The 16,360-nt window shown below is 42.0% G+C and overlaps 1 protein-coding gene across 2 annotated transcripts in view; it reads left to right on the plus strand.

Annotated features, from left to right (window-relative positions):
• Positions 1-16,360, plus strand: part of LOC117402745 (kinesin-like protein KIF13B) — a 168,505-nt gene that overhangs the window by 122,796 nt on the left and 29,349 nt on the right. The gene's annotated exons all lie outside the window — the stretch shown is intronic.

Raw genomic sequence — 16,360 nt, forward strand, 5'->3', positions numbered from 1 at the left:
ACTATCTATATAGGTGGGAAAGACTGCACTTAAACAGAAAGGGAACCAATCTACTCGGAGAAAGGATCCTTGAGGAGGTCCAGAAGCATTTAAACTAGAAAGGAAGGGGGTAGAAAACAGAAGGGAGACCACATCAAAACAAGGGCAACAGCTCAGGTAAGACAACTATTAAATGTATTTATCTTAATGCTAGAAGTCTCAGAAACAAAATGTTAGAACTTGAAGCTACTGCACTATTTATTATTATTATTATTATTATTATTATTATTATTATTATTATTATTATTATTATTTGTTTATTTAGCAGACGCCTTTATCCAAGGTGACTTACAGAGACTAGGGTGTGTGAACTATGCATCAGCTGCAGGGTCACTTACAATTATGTCTCACCCGAAAGAAGGAGCACAAGGAGGTTAAGTGACTTGCTCAGGGTCACACAATGAGTCAGTAGTTGAGGTGGGATTTGAACCGGGGACCTCCTGCTTATAAGCCCTTTTCTTTAACCACTGGACCACATAGCCTTCTATGATTTACTTTTCACTAACAAGTAACTACGATATGATAGGTGTTACATAAACTTGGTTGTCTGAGAGTGATGGCGACAAATATAATATATTAATCATGGAATAATATATTAATCAGTTTTTGTTTCAGTTTCCAAGAGGAATAGGCCTCTGCTTCAGACTTGGAAACTCCCATTTCCAGCAAGATATCAATTAACCTTAAGTGGTGGTAAGGGAATATAATATTAGTGGGTACACACTGTATAGGAAAGACAGGTAGGACAGAAGAGATGGAGGGGTAGCGCTATACATAAGAAATAGTCTGGAAGCCCAGGTGTTAAATCAGGACAAAGAAAACAATGCTGAATCAATATGGGTCAGAATAAATTCAAAGGGCATAATAATAGGAGCATGCTATAGACCGCCAAATTCAGACGCTGAGCAAAATAATCTGTTATACAATGACATTCTAAATGTGTGTAGAAAAGGAGAAGCCATACTAATGGGGGATTTCAACTTCCCCCGTATAAAATGGGAGAACCTGGTGGGGAGCTCGACGGACGAAATTGAAATGGTGGAAATGAACTGCTTCCTAATGCAATTTGTCAAGGCACCGACTAGAGGGGAGGCATGCCTTGATTTAGTCTTTTCAAATAACGAAGACAGAATAACTAAAACAGAGGTCAGAGAGCCATTGGCAAACTCAGACCACAACATGGTCTCATTTGAAGTATTTTTTAAAACCCCAAAAGTAATGACTAAAACTAAGGTTTACAATTTTAGAAAAGCAAACTATGAAGGTATGAAACAGAGACTAACAGAAGTAGATTGGAGTAAAATAGAGAAAACATCCACAGAAAAAGGATGGCTGTTTTTTTAAAAATGTAGTACTAGAGGCGCAAAACAATTACATCCCAAAAGTAGACAAATCTAAATCTAAAACAAAATTATTTAACAGATCAATTTAAAAAAAAATCAGCGCAAAAGGGCACTTTTCAGAGCATTTAAAAACCTGACTTCTATTATATGTAAACTTATGGAAACTATAATAAGATCTAAAATGGAAAATTACCTATATGGTAACAATATCCTGGGAGACAGTCAGCATGGTTTTAGGAAAGGGAGATCGTGTCTAACTAACCTGCTTGACTTTTTTGAGGATGCAACATTGACAATGGATAATTGCAAAGCATACGACATGGTTTATTTAGATTTCCAGAAAGCTTTTGACAAAGTCCCGCATAAAAGATTAATTCTCAAACTGAACGCAGTAGGGATTCAAGGAAATGCATGTACATGGATTAGGTTGTGGTTAACATGTAGAAAACAGAAAGTACTGATTAGAGGAGAAATCTCAAAATGGAGCGAGGTAACCAGTGCTGTACCACAGGGATCAGTATTAGGTCCTCTGCTATTCCTAATCTACATTAATGATTTAGATTCTGGTATGGTAAGCAAACTTGTTAAATTTTGCAGACAACACAAAAATAGGAGGAGTGGCAAACACTGTTGCAGCAGCAAAGGTCATTCAAAATGATCTAGACAGCATTCAGAACTGGGCAGACACATGGCAAATTACATTTAATAGAGAAAAGTGTAAGGTACTGCACGCAGGCAATAAAAATGTGCACTATAAATATCACATGGGAGATACTGAAATTGAAGAAGGGAACTATGAAAAAGACCAAGGAGTTTATGTTGACTCAGAAATGTCTTCATCTAGACAATGTGGGGAAGCTATAAAAAAGACCAACAAGATGCTTGGATATATAGTAAAAAATGTGTTGAATTTAAATCAAGGGAAGTAATGTTAAAACTTTACAATGCATTAGTAAGACCTCACCTAGAATATTGTGTTCAGTTCTGGTCACCTCGTTACAAAAAGGATATTGCTGCTCTAGAAAGAGTGCAAAGAAGAGCAACCAGAATTATCCCGGGTTTAAAAGGCATGTCGTATGCAGACAGGCTAAAAGAATTGAATCTATTCAGTCTTGAATAAAGAAGACTACGCATCGATCTGATTCAAACATTCAGAATCCTAAAAGGTATAGACAATGTCGACCCAGAGGACTTTTTTGACCTGAAAAAAGAAACAAGGACCAGGGGTCACAAATGGAGATTAGATAAAGGGGCATTCAGAACAGAAAATAGGAAGCACTTTTTTACACAGAGAATTGTGGGGGTCTGGAACCAACTCCCCAGTAATGTTGTTGAAGCTGACACCCTGGGATTCTTCAAGAAGCTGCTTGATGAGATTCTGGGATCAATAAGCTACTAAACATCCAAACGAGCAAGATGGGCTGAATGGCCTCCTCTCGTTTTGTAAACTTTATGTTCTTATGATCCTGATATGGAACAGGGATTGAAAGACTTGCAGGACATCCTTTGTATCAAGAATAACAAATTATCTGCATTGGCTGTCAATGCTCTGAAAGTTACAGGTGTTGCTGAAACGTCCTGATAGTATCAAGCAGCAGGAAGAGCTCAGTCATCTACATTTGCTTTCTAAGACAACTTCATAGAAGCAGCTCACATGTTGAGATTGCTCAGAGCAGAACAAGAGGCAGACTTTGACCTACATCTCAATGAAGTCATTGAAACAATACCATTCTTCTTTGCAGGTGGAAGAAACAACTGTGCAAAATATACAAATGTGTATTTATCAGAGATGAAACAATTAGAGGCTAAATAGCCAAATGTCTACAAGCAGATGAAATTGGGTGGTTTTGTTGTACGCCGATCTGCAAAGCAAAACTTCAGCTTTGTTGCCACTGACCAAGCACTAGAGGAAACAATCGTGAGGCTGGTGGATTTGCTGTTGCAAAACATGTAATATACCTCGCATATTCTGGTGGAGCTGCTCTGGAGCTTATGTTTTCTACACAAGAGGAGGCCGACACCAGAACGGTGCTTCATTCCATTAGCCTGAGCAAAGACCACTACAGGGTTGTAGTGCGGTATGATGACACACAGGTGTTTTGGTCATCCTGATGTATTTCTGTCCAGGTCTGCTGGCACAAGAGGTATATATGCATGCTGGACATTCTGGAAAAATTGTCTCTCGGGAGAGATATATTCCTATTCACACTATTGCAGCAAGCCTTGGTAATGTGGTGCCAAATTGCCTGCCTGCAGTTCATGCTCTAACAGGTTGTGATACCACCAGTGCCCTCTTCAGAATTGGGAAGCAGACAGCTTTCACTAAGTTGTTTTAAAATGCAGATCCCCTTAAGGCTCTATCAGAGTTTGGCAAGTTTTTGCAAGATGATGTTTTTTCCACAGCCTGATATTTTATGCTAATGCTCTATTTTAAAAATAGCAAACCATGCACTTGATGCGCTAAGGTACAGCATGTCAATCACTACTGACATATCCGCTGCTCAGCTACCAACAACAGTCATAAACCTAACTTATACCATTAACTATCCCCTGCTCTGTCTTTTAATTGATATATTTATGTATATACATGTCCATTAATAACCTGGTGTAAGTGTCGGCTCATTCTGTCAAATATAAGTTGCCCTGCACACAAGATCACACGTGATTGTTATTTGGTCCCTGAGTGTTCCTCTACAAGGGATGTCATCATGAAAATGTGTAAAAAAAAAAAAAAAAAGTTCTGCCACCATTTCTGATCACCACAACCATCCATTTCAAACTTCTTGCATATAGAAATTCTAACAAAATTAATAAATAAATAAGACTCTGTCTTGTTCTACCGTGGGGAGGGGTACCTGACCACTTTATGGCAATTTATTAGCAGTTGTTTCACTGTAAGAAAAATAAATCCAACACCGGTTTAAAACTGTAGCCAAGACTCCAGCCTGATCATTTACACTACCCTCAGTCATGTCGCATTACAATTAGCAAAAGCACCTCCGCACATCAGCAGTTTAAATACAATATACAAATGTCAATGGTGCTCAGTCACTGAGGGCAAGTCATATGATCAGTTATGTTTACTCAAAGCTGCAGAATTCTATTTTACTACAGTATACTTGACGCGATCGTGTCGTGAGGGTGCCTAGTTTAACTGCCATGCAGTGTTACGTGTAATGGTCGTTGAATTAAAATGACATTACAGTACAGTATTTTACTGTCAGAACTACCACTGTATTTAACCCTTTGCGGTCCTATGTTGGACCTGGTCCGACATTGCAATTTTCCCTTTCCGGTCCAATGTCTGACCCTGTCCAACATCATCAAAAAGACGTAAAAACAGGTCTCTAGTCGTTTTTCTCCAGAAAAAGCCGAGAAAACCTTTCAATGGCCGAGTGAGACCGATATGAGCCGAGAGAAGCCGAAAAAAAAGGAGCGTATCTCATGAATACAGATAGCCCCGACACCACATAGATAACACGGACATAAACAAACAAGATAGCTGCTTCTGCATCCAGCGCTCCAAGAATATCGCAAATATTTGCAGAGCTTTTTTTAGATGTTATAGTAATAAAATAATGACTTGGATCGCATTATTGAGGAGTTTGGTGATTAAAACGAGTGATCAGGAGATGATTTATCGGTATGCACTACTATGTAGAGGTATGTGAAAAATACAGCGAACAAGGGGTGGTGCGGGGCTGGAGATGCAGTGTCCTGTTGATATGCAGTGCCTTTTAAACCAGTTTTACTGTGAAAAAAATACTTTTAAAACGCGCGTCTAAAATAAACTGCGCGTGTGAAAATAAATTGGACCTGACACGCCTGAGATGCGCTGAATAAATGGACCGCTAAGGGTTAAACATCTGTGGCTTACTTATTTGCAGTTGCAATGCAAATCTTAGTTTTTCCCTCTACATGCATATCATACAATAACAGTGCTGTACTCTGTATGTATTCAATTAATGTATATTCACTTTATTGAAACAAATTAACAGAGAACACAAAAAAACATACCTGCACAATGCGATCCACGCTGCGTATGTGCCTAATCACACGAGATGTGATCAAATTTAAAAACAGCTTTATTGGTTGTTGTGACAGAGCGAATGAATCCTCGTCAACAATCTCCCTCCCTCTGTGAGGACACTGTATAACAGGAAGAGAGTGCCTCGTACTGGATGGTCTGGCAGTTCATTCCAGGGTCAGTCGGAAACCAGCCACCCAGGAAGGGGGCGGAGTCACAATGCCCAAAGTCATCGCCCTAATGTGGTACATGATGTGTAAGTGATGGATTGGAGGAGATGTGATTGAACTGGTTATTGCAGGGGCCGTGACTAAGGGTATAACAGGTGGTGTGACGATATAATCTGTTCCTTCGTTATGGTTACTGAGAGGACCCGTTTAGGAAACGGAAGTAATTAATTGTTATCGTGAGTGTTTTGTGTTTTGTTTGTTTGATTGTGCTAACTGTTTGTCTTGTCACTGTCAGACAGCTAACACAAACTGGTGCTGGCTAGTAGCGACAGCTCCCGAAGCCCGGACTACACTGCACCACTGTTTCTCAAACTGTGTTTGTGTGTTTGGTGGTGTTATAAAGTATCATTTTATTTCGGGACTGAAACCCTTGTTTTGCACGGAGCGATACACATGGCTGTGTAGAGCCTGTGCTTATTATTTAAGTGGTGTTGACACACAACCCAGCCAAATAAAGGAGCTGTTTTATTAACTGTTATTCCTGAGCACTGCAAGCCACTTTGCCACACTGTACACATCATTGCACTTGACACAGTACCATATTACACGTAGTCACTTTGCCCCGAAATTATTCTTCTAAGCGGATTGCTTGATTTATTACAAGTATTTCAGCACGGTTAGTATAGGAATGATTTTGTCCTAGTGGTTTTGATCGCTATATGTGGTTGATTCTTCTATCAGTGATTCTTATAAACCGAGTGCACTATATATCGAAATAACTATAAACAAATAGAAAAGCAATATGAGGCTAAATTATAAAAATATGATTTCTAGATTCAGGATCAAGAGAGGTTAAGGCTAACAAAAGGAAGTAGAATGTAGAAGTTAGAAATCATGGTACCAGAATTAAGTATAGACACAAGCAGGAATAAAACATTTAAACGCACTGTTTAATTTACATGCGCTGTTTAAAAGTAATTTTATTCATAGTAAAACAGGTTTAACCCTTTGCGGTCCTATGTCGGACCTGGTCCGACATTGCAATTATTCCTATCCGGTCCAATGTCGGACCCTGTCCGACATCATCAAAAAGGCGCAAAAAACGGGTTTCTTGTTGTTTTTTCTCCGGAAAAAGCTGAGAAAACCATTCAATGGCCGAGTGGGAGAGACAGGAGCCGAGACAAGCCGAAAAAAAAAAAGGGCGTATCTCATGAATAGACATACTTGCCCCAGTCATCAGATAACGGCGGCCATAAGGACACAAGCTGGCTGATACTGCATCAGCGCTCGGAGAATATCATGGACATTTGCAGAGCATTTTTGAGATGTTATAGTAATAAAATAATGACTTGGATCGCATTATTGAGGCGTTTGGTGATAAAAAGAGTGATCAGGAGATGATTGATCGGTATGTACGACTATTATTATTATTATTATTATTATTTATTTATTAGCATATGTGAAAATAGCGAACGAAAGGGTGGGGCGGGGCTGGAGATGCCTAGTGAGTGCTTTGTTGATATGCAGGGCCTTTTAAACCCGTTTGACTGTGGAAAAAAAAATACTTTTTAAACAGAGCGTCTAAAGTTAACTGCACGTGTGAAAATAAATTGGACCTGACACGCACTTAATAAATGAACTGCAAAGGGTTAAAAGGCACTGCATTTCAACAGGACACTCAGTACTGCTTCTCCATCCCCACCCCACTCCTGGTTCGCTGTATTTTTCACATCTCTTCATAGTAGTGCATACTGATAAATCATCTCCTGATCACTCGTTTTATCACCAGACTCCTCAATAATGCTATCCAAGTCATTTTTTTTTTATTACTATAACATCTCAAAAATCTTGGCAAATGTCTGTGATATTCTTTGAGCACTGGATGCGGAAGCAGCTATCTTGTTTGTTTATGTCCATGTTGTGGTGAAGGGACTGTGTATTGCTCAGATCCGCCACCTTTTTTTTTTTTTTTTTTTTTCCTTTTCCTTTTTTTTTTCAGCTTCTCTCGGCTTCCACCGTTCTCACTCGGCCATTGAAAGGTTTTCTCAGCTTTTTCCGACATAGGACCGCAAAGGGTTAATGTATCCCTGTCAGTAGAGCTGTTGTCATTAATTAAGAGGGCTGCTGCAAAATAGTAAGTGCCCTGGCCTGCGGATGGGACAAAGAAACAGTCCATCTTTGACGATGAGCCTGTTACATCTACTGTGTCCCACACAGTGCACCCGTATTTTCTTTTTTGAAGTCCAGTCGTCATGGTATCACCCTGCTACAGCTCCGGCTGTTTCCCGGCCAAGGGGGTCATTGTACAGCCTGCGTGCCGCAGAAAATCTGGGTTTGGCTCACTTTCTTCCTGTAGATGCTGCAATTGCCTCGCTGGTGCATTCACTTAAACTAGCACTCTTGACGCTACCTGTCCTAACAAACAGTGTCGGGTCTCGGAAAACATTCTGAAGCTGGCTAACTATAACAGTATATTGGTAGCTTTCCAGGCCTGTTTATTGAAGGCTGTCTCTGAGTCATAGACCCTCACCACAGCAGCTACAGGAGCTGCGCTTGGTGAACAAAAACCTGCTCCGTATCTCCAAACTGAAATCTTGCTGCTTTGGTAGCTGCAAGAAGACAGCTTTAACTTTCCCAGGCACGAGTGTCTGATGGGGATAATGCACTGCTGTTAAATGCCCCCATTACACCGGGCATACCTTTAGTCCTGCGGCGAACGAGATGCTTCAGAGCCCTCACCGTGCACAGGAGTCCACAAAGGAACTGGTGCGTCTGCTTCCCAAGCAGCCACCCCATGTGCATAAACCAACGGCAAACTGGCACCCAAGGCCCCAGCAGCCCCAGGGACCGGCACAGCCGGCTGCTACTACAGCCAGAGGGGGTTTTCATAACCGATCCACGGCTGTGCACCGTGGCAGCTTTAATTATTTTTTTGTTTATTCATTGCATTTTGTGACAGAGACCATGATTCTTGGTGATAACTCTCTCTCCCGACCTGGGAGGGCGCTAAGTAACGGGAACAGAGTACCCTCGACTACTTGGCCTGACACTTAGTTCCGAGGGTTAAAAGGAAGTCGGTCATTTAGAAAAGGGGCAGAGCTTCGGTACACTATCTGATCAACCCAGAAGGAAAATGATGTGGCAGCCGCGGATTGGAGGAGCGGCTGCAATCGTTTACCATAGGGTCATGAGTGACTCTATAAATAGGGGTCGAAGCGTTGTAATCTGTTCCTTCTTTTTGGTTTATAAAAAGTGACCCCAAAGGACCTGTGTATTGAGTATCCGTATCGTGAGAGTTTGTTTGTTCTGTTTATTTGTTGCTTGCTATCACTAGACAGCTAACACGTTCCGGAGCTGTCGCCAGAGGCCAGCACAAACTCGGAACAGCACTGCACTTGTATCACAAATAATTGTATTTTCACCACTAGCACTAATTCACACACTAACAGACTTGTATATGTGTTTTGTGTTTTGGTGTGGGTGTATAATAAAAACGGGACTATTTCGGCCCCATTGAGACCATTGAGACTATTTCAGCCCCATTGAGACTCAGAGTGCTCAATTACCTGGACGACTGGCTCATTTGTACAGGCAGAGGCCCACATGGAACTCGTCACCGACCACCTTCATCGGTTGGGCCTGATGATGAATCATGCAAAGAGCCAGCTCACACCTATGCATATGCCTCCTATCTGATTTTCATTACACGAGAGTAGATGTTAAAACTTCATGCTGATTTGAACTCGGCTCTCGCCAAGATAAGCACCAACTAAGACGTAGCTTTACAGTAAACTAATGTGTCCATCTGTGTCTCCATCCATTTGCGCTTCCTTCCATATGATGATGTAGATATCCTTCTGTCTGGTGTTGATGGCTGAAGTGTAATGCTGGCTCCAGGGATCAGCTTATTGCCTCCCTAGCGCATAAGCACACACAACGGCTGCGATGCTGGCTCCGGGGATCAACCACAGTGCGGTCTCCCCAGCGCATCAGCATGACAACCGTCTGGATTGAGCTAAGTAGGGTACATCTCTGGGGTCTTCAATTGGGCACCTTCCATCCTTGGTGTTTCGTCGACTAGCCCACGACACCTCAAGAGGGCTTGACGGTGATTCTGGCGCCCCAGCATCACCCCCCTCTGTCCCCCACTCAACTCACCCTAATTTACTTACCCGTACATCAGCATTTCTTTCTTTCTATTGTGCTTGAGATCCCCAGCCAGAATCTTTCCGTCTCAACCACAGCCAATTGCTGCTCCTCTCTGCTGCTCCAGATAAGTTCTTCACTGTGCAACGCAACTCTTGGCCACTGATTCCGACGTCTCTGCGAAACCAGGTTGTAGAGTGTGCCACAAATCCTTGACAACCCACCTCCACTGGGCAAACCCAGACTCTCCATCCTCACTGTTCCGCTTCAGTGGCTAATTGAGCATACCGCAGTTTCTTCCTCTCATATGCCTCATCTACAGCATCCTCCCATGGCACTGTTAACTCTAGCAGCTTCGAGCTGTCCTGGGCAAGGATTGGTTTTAACACCTTTTCTTGCTGGTTGCTCTCCTGGTCGGAGGAATGTAGTCTTTTGTGTGTAATGTTTTGAAGTAACAGGTGGCAACTTATTGGTCATGTTACGCTTGTCTTCCAATGCTAAGGCCAAACATTGCAGCACCTGGTCATGGCACCAAGTAAACCATCCTTGGCTAAGAGCCACCTTACATCCTGTCAAAATGTGCCTTAATGTTGCCGGTGATGAACACAAAGGACATGAGGGATCCTCTCCTACCCAGAGGTTTAGGTTCTGTGGTGATGGGAGAACATTATATGTTGACCTGATGAGGAAACTGATCCTGCTCTGTTCCATTGACCATAGGTCTTGCCAGCCAATCTTGTGTTGTTACACACTCTCCCATCTCATCCATTCTCCCTGCTTGGCCTGGGAAACAGCCTTTAAGCACCTCATCCTCTCCTCCTGCTTTTGCACCTCGTTGACTACCAGCTTCCTCCGTTGAGCTGGGGCTGCCTTGTGCCATGTAGGAGGAGCTGAACTGAGACCAAGACCCCCTCTTCCATGCTGAACTTGCCCCATGATATCACCAATTCGAAGGGCAGCCTTTGCATCCTCCACAGCTTTCTTTGCCGCCCACTTTCTTCCAGTTTTCAACACAGGTGCTGCCTCCCTTACGCATTTGTCGCATGACTCTACTAATGTAATTTCCAGTCTGACCTTGGCGGTTAGAGTGGAGACTGGTAGCTGCAGTATTCCTTTACCATAAAGTCCCACTCTGCTGAGGTAGCGTGGAACTCACAACCATTTCCTGATGTATGAACTGATTAAAGCTTCCAGCTTCTCTACTGTTGTCAAAGAAACCTTGTACACAGTCATTGGCCACAGCAACCTCGGCAGTAGAACAAACTGAAAGCACCAGAGTTTTAGTTTGCCTGGTAGAGCGCGGCTGTCTATGCTCTTCAACCCTTCCACTGCTTGTTGTCTAACTTCTCCCACACGAACTGTGTCCTTTAGATCCCCGTTGTACCATCTCCCAAGACTCTTCACTGGCTTCTCAGACACTGTTGGTATCGCCTCACCATTAATGCAGAACGTTTTATCTACTACTTTACCTTTAATTATAGAGATGCTCCTTGATTTAGTGGGCTTGAATTGCATTCGTGCCCATTCAATGTTATTGGTTAATTTGCCCAATAACCGATTAGTGCAGGCTACTGTTGTAGTCATGGTTGTCATGTCATCCGTGTATGCTTGAATTGGTGGTAGTCGCATTCCAGAAGCCAAGCGCTCTCCTCCCACTACCCATTTTGATGCCCTAATGATTACTTCCATTGCCATGGTAAAAGCCAGTGGAGAAAAGGTTTCTTTTGTATTTAATCATATCCTGATGTAACTATCACTATTTAATCATATCCTGATGTAACTATCACTATTATCTGCTGTATTATTGAACCTACAACTCTGGGTCTGGCCCCTGAACGGCAGCATTTAAGCCATCTGGGTCGGTTCAGTAGGGTCATTGACACCCTGCAAAATGCCAGAGCAGCGTCTGCACGTTCACAGTACGGGTACAAGTGGGGAGTCTTTCAGGCGTGGTGTCTGCATCATGGGTTTGACCCCATTTTGGCCTGTCATGTCAAAATTGACTGTCTTCCCAGGAGCTCGCTTCCTGGCAGGGCCATTTTTAAAAGGAGCGCTGCGGCTTTGGCCACCTTTTTGAAGGACATTGTTCCTCGCTGGAGGCTTAACGTAGTGCTTGATGTACTCATGAAGCCTCCATTTGAGCCCTCCACATCAACCAGTCTGTGGAATTGGAGGTTTTCCATCCACCTCCTCTGACAGGGAGCGACCGCTCCATACGCTCTGCCCTGTGCGGGCACTAGCTTATTATGTTGGCAGGACACAAAGTTGGAGGCAAGTCTAAACAGAGGCTATTAAAATGGATAACAGACAGTCAGGACTGCCTATGAGCGAGCCAACTTGCTCCCTCCAGAAAAGTTCACTGCCCATTCCACCAGGGGCATGGCAACTTCATGGGCTTTGTTCCAGGGTGCATGTGTCAATGACATTTGCAATGCAGCGGTTTGGGCTACTCCCCATACCTTTACAAGATTCTATCGACTGGTAGGATCCCCCAAACTCTGGCTTTGAAACTAGAGTGTTGAGAGTGGCTTCAGGGTCAACATAACATAGAGGTGAGTTCTCCCTCAATTTGTAGCCCTAGCTACATGTTACTGGGATTCTGAATGGTATCACACAAGACAGCCTTCGACTTGTAGCAGTCCGGCCGTTCTGCAATATTGCCTTGCGACGACTTTGGTACACTCATCCATTTGGTAATGGTTACATTTCATACTTGATAGGGAACGTTGGGTTATTATCATAACTAAGGTTCCCTGAAATACAAATGTAACCATTAACCTTCACGGTCGCTGCGTCCATGATTTGCAGCAGGCTTGAAGGAAAAATGATATTGGTACCTGTGTCTGCAGTCCTTTTATGCTCTCAGGGGTTAGCATGGCTGCATCACAGGCACACGCGCGCAGCTATGGTACTCTATTCAGGTTCCGGGATCTTTACAGGTAAACATTTTTGTGTGTGATATTTCTAGTTCTTGGATTTGGTAAAAAAAAAAAAAAATTTGCCTTTCTTCTTTTGCTTTCTGTTGTCATTGAAGTGCATGTTTGCAAGACAAAATAGAATCTTGTCGCGGGACATTATTCGCATGAATCCTGGCTTTGCTTGTAGTGCATCTTTCATATTCCTGTATTCTTTCATGTCGAGTTTCCTCACTAACCCCATATTCAGCCACAACCCTAAAACACGTAATCTATTTCTTGTCATACCATCAGATTGTGCCCACCATGAAAAAACCCTTTCATGTTTTGGATTTAGCATTTTTTTTCTGTACTTTCCTTTCAAGTGCATATTTGTTGGACTTGCTGCAGATGTGTTCTTGCAGCACTGATGAAACCAACAGCTCACAGAATTCAGCTGGTTGGGTTGCGCTGCGTGGTATGAATCTCGGACCACTAACCTCTGTGTAATTCTTTTATATTCAATGTTAGTTTATGTTGTGGCAATTAGTTAGTCAGGTCCAATTTGAGACAAGTTTTTGTTCAGCAGCGGAATTAAAGGCATGTCTTCATTTGTACTTTCATTCCCTCCCTCTGCCGCTCTCTTCATCTTCGCCCTCATCCTCATCTCCATCCTCCTCTTCATTTAAATCAATATCGCTGTCGTCCCCATCCAGATTCCTCTATAGGCTCGCCCAATTATACGTTTTATTGGCCTCAGAAGCTGTAAAACCTAAAAATGATTCTCCTCCTTCGTTACAACAAAACACACTCACTAAATTTGTCATCTCTCAGTCGTCAGCTCGGAGTGGCTTTCTGTCAGAGATTTAACCAATAAAAAGCTATTTTGTTTTACAACTATTTAATTGGCCAATAGTAATAGCAAAACTCTGCTATTGGTTGGCACATTTTATTGCTAGGTAAAATAGTCCAATAAATACATTTCTGACAGCAAATGGGAGGGACGATCTCAAGTGCTTTAGCAGCATACATCACTGGGCCGATCATCAGCCCAATAGTAGTGTTAAGCAGTGTCTGTTGTGTTGGTTGAAATGAAGACTGTGTTATGTTTCAACAAGTTCAGTTCGGAAGCAGTTTCAATTGCATTTAGTGTTGAGTTTGTAATATTAGTTACTTCAAACTTGTGGACAAACTCAATCAATGTTCATAGTTGTTTTCAAATACACACAATATCATCATTTCAGTTAAAGTATTATCTTGTTTCACATGTTCATCAAAGTAGCATGGTTTGCTTTAATCTTAGAGTGTTACACTGTATTAAACGTTTTTACTTCCGGTTTGCACGTAGATATTTCTTAGCCAAATAAATAGTTTTACTTGAATCTTTGTCTTTGAAACGTAATACTTATTCTGTAGATGTGTGCGTTGTTGAAAAAACAGTTGCAGTTGGTCTTCTCTGTAACATAGAGTTGCAGGATGTAGCGGTGAGGAGTCTTCAGGACGAAGATGCATACAACGCTTGAATGGGTCCCCATTACAAGCGAAGGCTCTGTGGTTACTTCATGGCAGGATGAGAGTCTAAGTCCAAGAGAACAAGTTCATTCTTTCAATATAGCGCCCAAAGAGGAGTTGACTTTGGTGATGCTGTTTTACCTGGAAGTGATTGGAAGTTAATCCCTGACTGAAATCAGTCCTTTCATTGGTTTACAGAGTTTGAATGACACTTCCTTTTACACAAGCAATGTGTGTCATCAACACAAGCAGCAAGATTAGTTATTACAATTATTCTTAAACAATTTAATCAGTTAAATTGTTACTCATTTGTCAAACTGCATTTCATTTATAGCTTTAGTTATTCCATGGGAGAGTGTTATGGTACCTTCTTAACCCATTATAGGAAGAAAATTGTATACAGTAGACTCCCGTTAATCCGTGTATTAATAATTCGTGTTTCGATAATCTGTGAGGTTTAATACAGTACGTTATCAAAATGTAATCGTGCAGAAATCATCTGAGCTATGCAGAAGTGGGTATTGCGCTCTTTATTAGTGCAAAAATCAGCATATCTGTGCGGAAGCGGACGGTCATCATTAAATTAAATTGAGTACAGTATAGTGCAAGTCAACGGACAGTACTGTATTGTAGTTGCTGAAACCCAGTGACAAGTGAGCAGAAAGCAGACTTAAGACTTTCTTAGCCTGGCAGTCTGAATATGAAGAGCAGTTATGACATTTAGACTCAGATCAGTGACTTTTTTAAACCAGCTCTCTCTGTCTCTGAACAATGCTGATTATGTACAGTATATGTTCCAAACAAACTCGGTCCCTTTGCTCACAGATAAGTGTGAACAGCAAACACATTGATACATTGTTTCAAACTAAACAAACCAGACCGAGTCAGTGTAAAACGGACCCAGTGTGAATGTATCCTGTGTTGATAGGGTAATTGGTTTATTCTTGATTGTGAAGTAATTGAGACAGGTGTTGTAGATAATTTATTGGCTGAATACAAGGTACAAGCAATGTTAGGTGTGTGGCTTTTCATTTTGAGCATTAGTATGGAGAAATGTAACATCCACTATTGGTGGCATAAAACAGGAAGTTCCCTTTTAAATATGAAATGTAACCATTGCCGAAAGGGATGCATTTCTTACAGCTCGAATTACCTGAGCACTTATACCGAAGCTGTTCCTTTAAGATCCCTGTCTGCGTCGGGCGTTGTCTCTGGAGATATCAATGACTGTTGCTTAGGGATCAGCGGCATATTTTTTTTTCAGCTCTGACGATTCAGCCAAAACTACAGCGATTTTAAGTTTATATTTCATGTTCTCTCGCTTATTTCAATTCTGAAATAATTTTGCTTTAGTAGCTCTCCTGCCCCTTCCACAGGATTCAGTCTGCTGCTAGGTTTCTCGCTCTCTCCCTTGCGTCTCGGCTCTTAGAGAGTCAATATTATTTCTTGCTTGCACCTTTTCATATATGTAATTTTAGCAAGTTTGGGGTTTTCTTTCAGAAATCCAGCACGCGCGTAGTCTGTCTCCCTCTACTAGGTTCTCCTCTGTACACAGACGGTAACCTGTGCAAACTGTCTGGTTTTTCCAGCCTTTTAGCTACACAGTGCGGTTGATTTGGAGCCTTTTCGACTGGGATTTTATCCCTAGTGTCTGCCATTGCTGTGTCAGCTTTAGCGTCACTGCCAACGAAGGCGACTAGATTATTCTAGTTAGGCGATCTGCAGACCCTGTTTAAGAGTGCATGCTTGTTGCCAGTGGCTCTCACTTGCAGTTGCCAGTGGCTCTCACTTGCAGTTGCCAGTAGCTCTTACTTGCACATCACTTCTCGTGTACTAGAGCTGGTACCAGTGACTCGGTTCAGTACCGGGTCGATGCCAGGGACCCATTTGGGACCGATGTCGGTACCAGAACCAGTACAAGTGACTTGGTTGGTACCAGAGTAGGAACGCTGTATTTTCAATAGGGTTCCTGCTGTTGTACCCATCACTTGTCTGACAGTTGTACTCCAAAGGTGACTTCTTGTCAGTAGGAGAAAAGCAATATAGAACAGTGTTGGTTCTGCTTCAGTAACCCTGTAACAGCATATTAACTTTATTGGTTATAACAGTAACATACCTAAACATACAAAAAAAAAAATAATAATAATTGAATGGGTTAATATTTTTTCGCATTCCTACAAGCGATTTTTTTCATTGTTGCACTTCATAACTCTATTAATTAGATTCAAG

This window comes from Acipenser ruthenus, chromosome 5, assembly GCF_902713425.1.
Source record: "Acipenser ruthenus chromosome 5, fAciRut3.2 maternal haplotype, whole genome shotgun sequence".
Taxonomy (NCBI): domain Eukaryota; kingdom Metazoa; phylum Chordata; class Actinopteri; order Acipenseriformes; family Acipenseridae; genus Acipenser; species Acipenser ruthenus.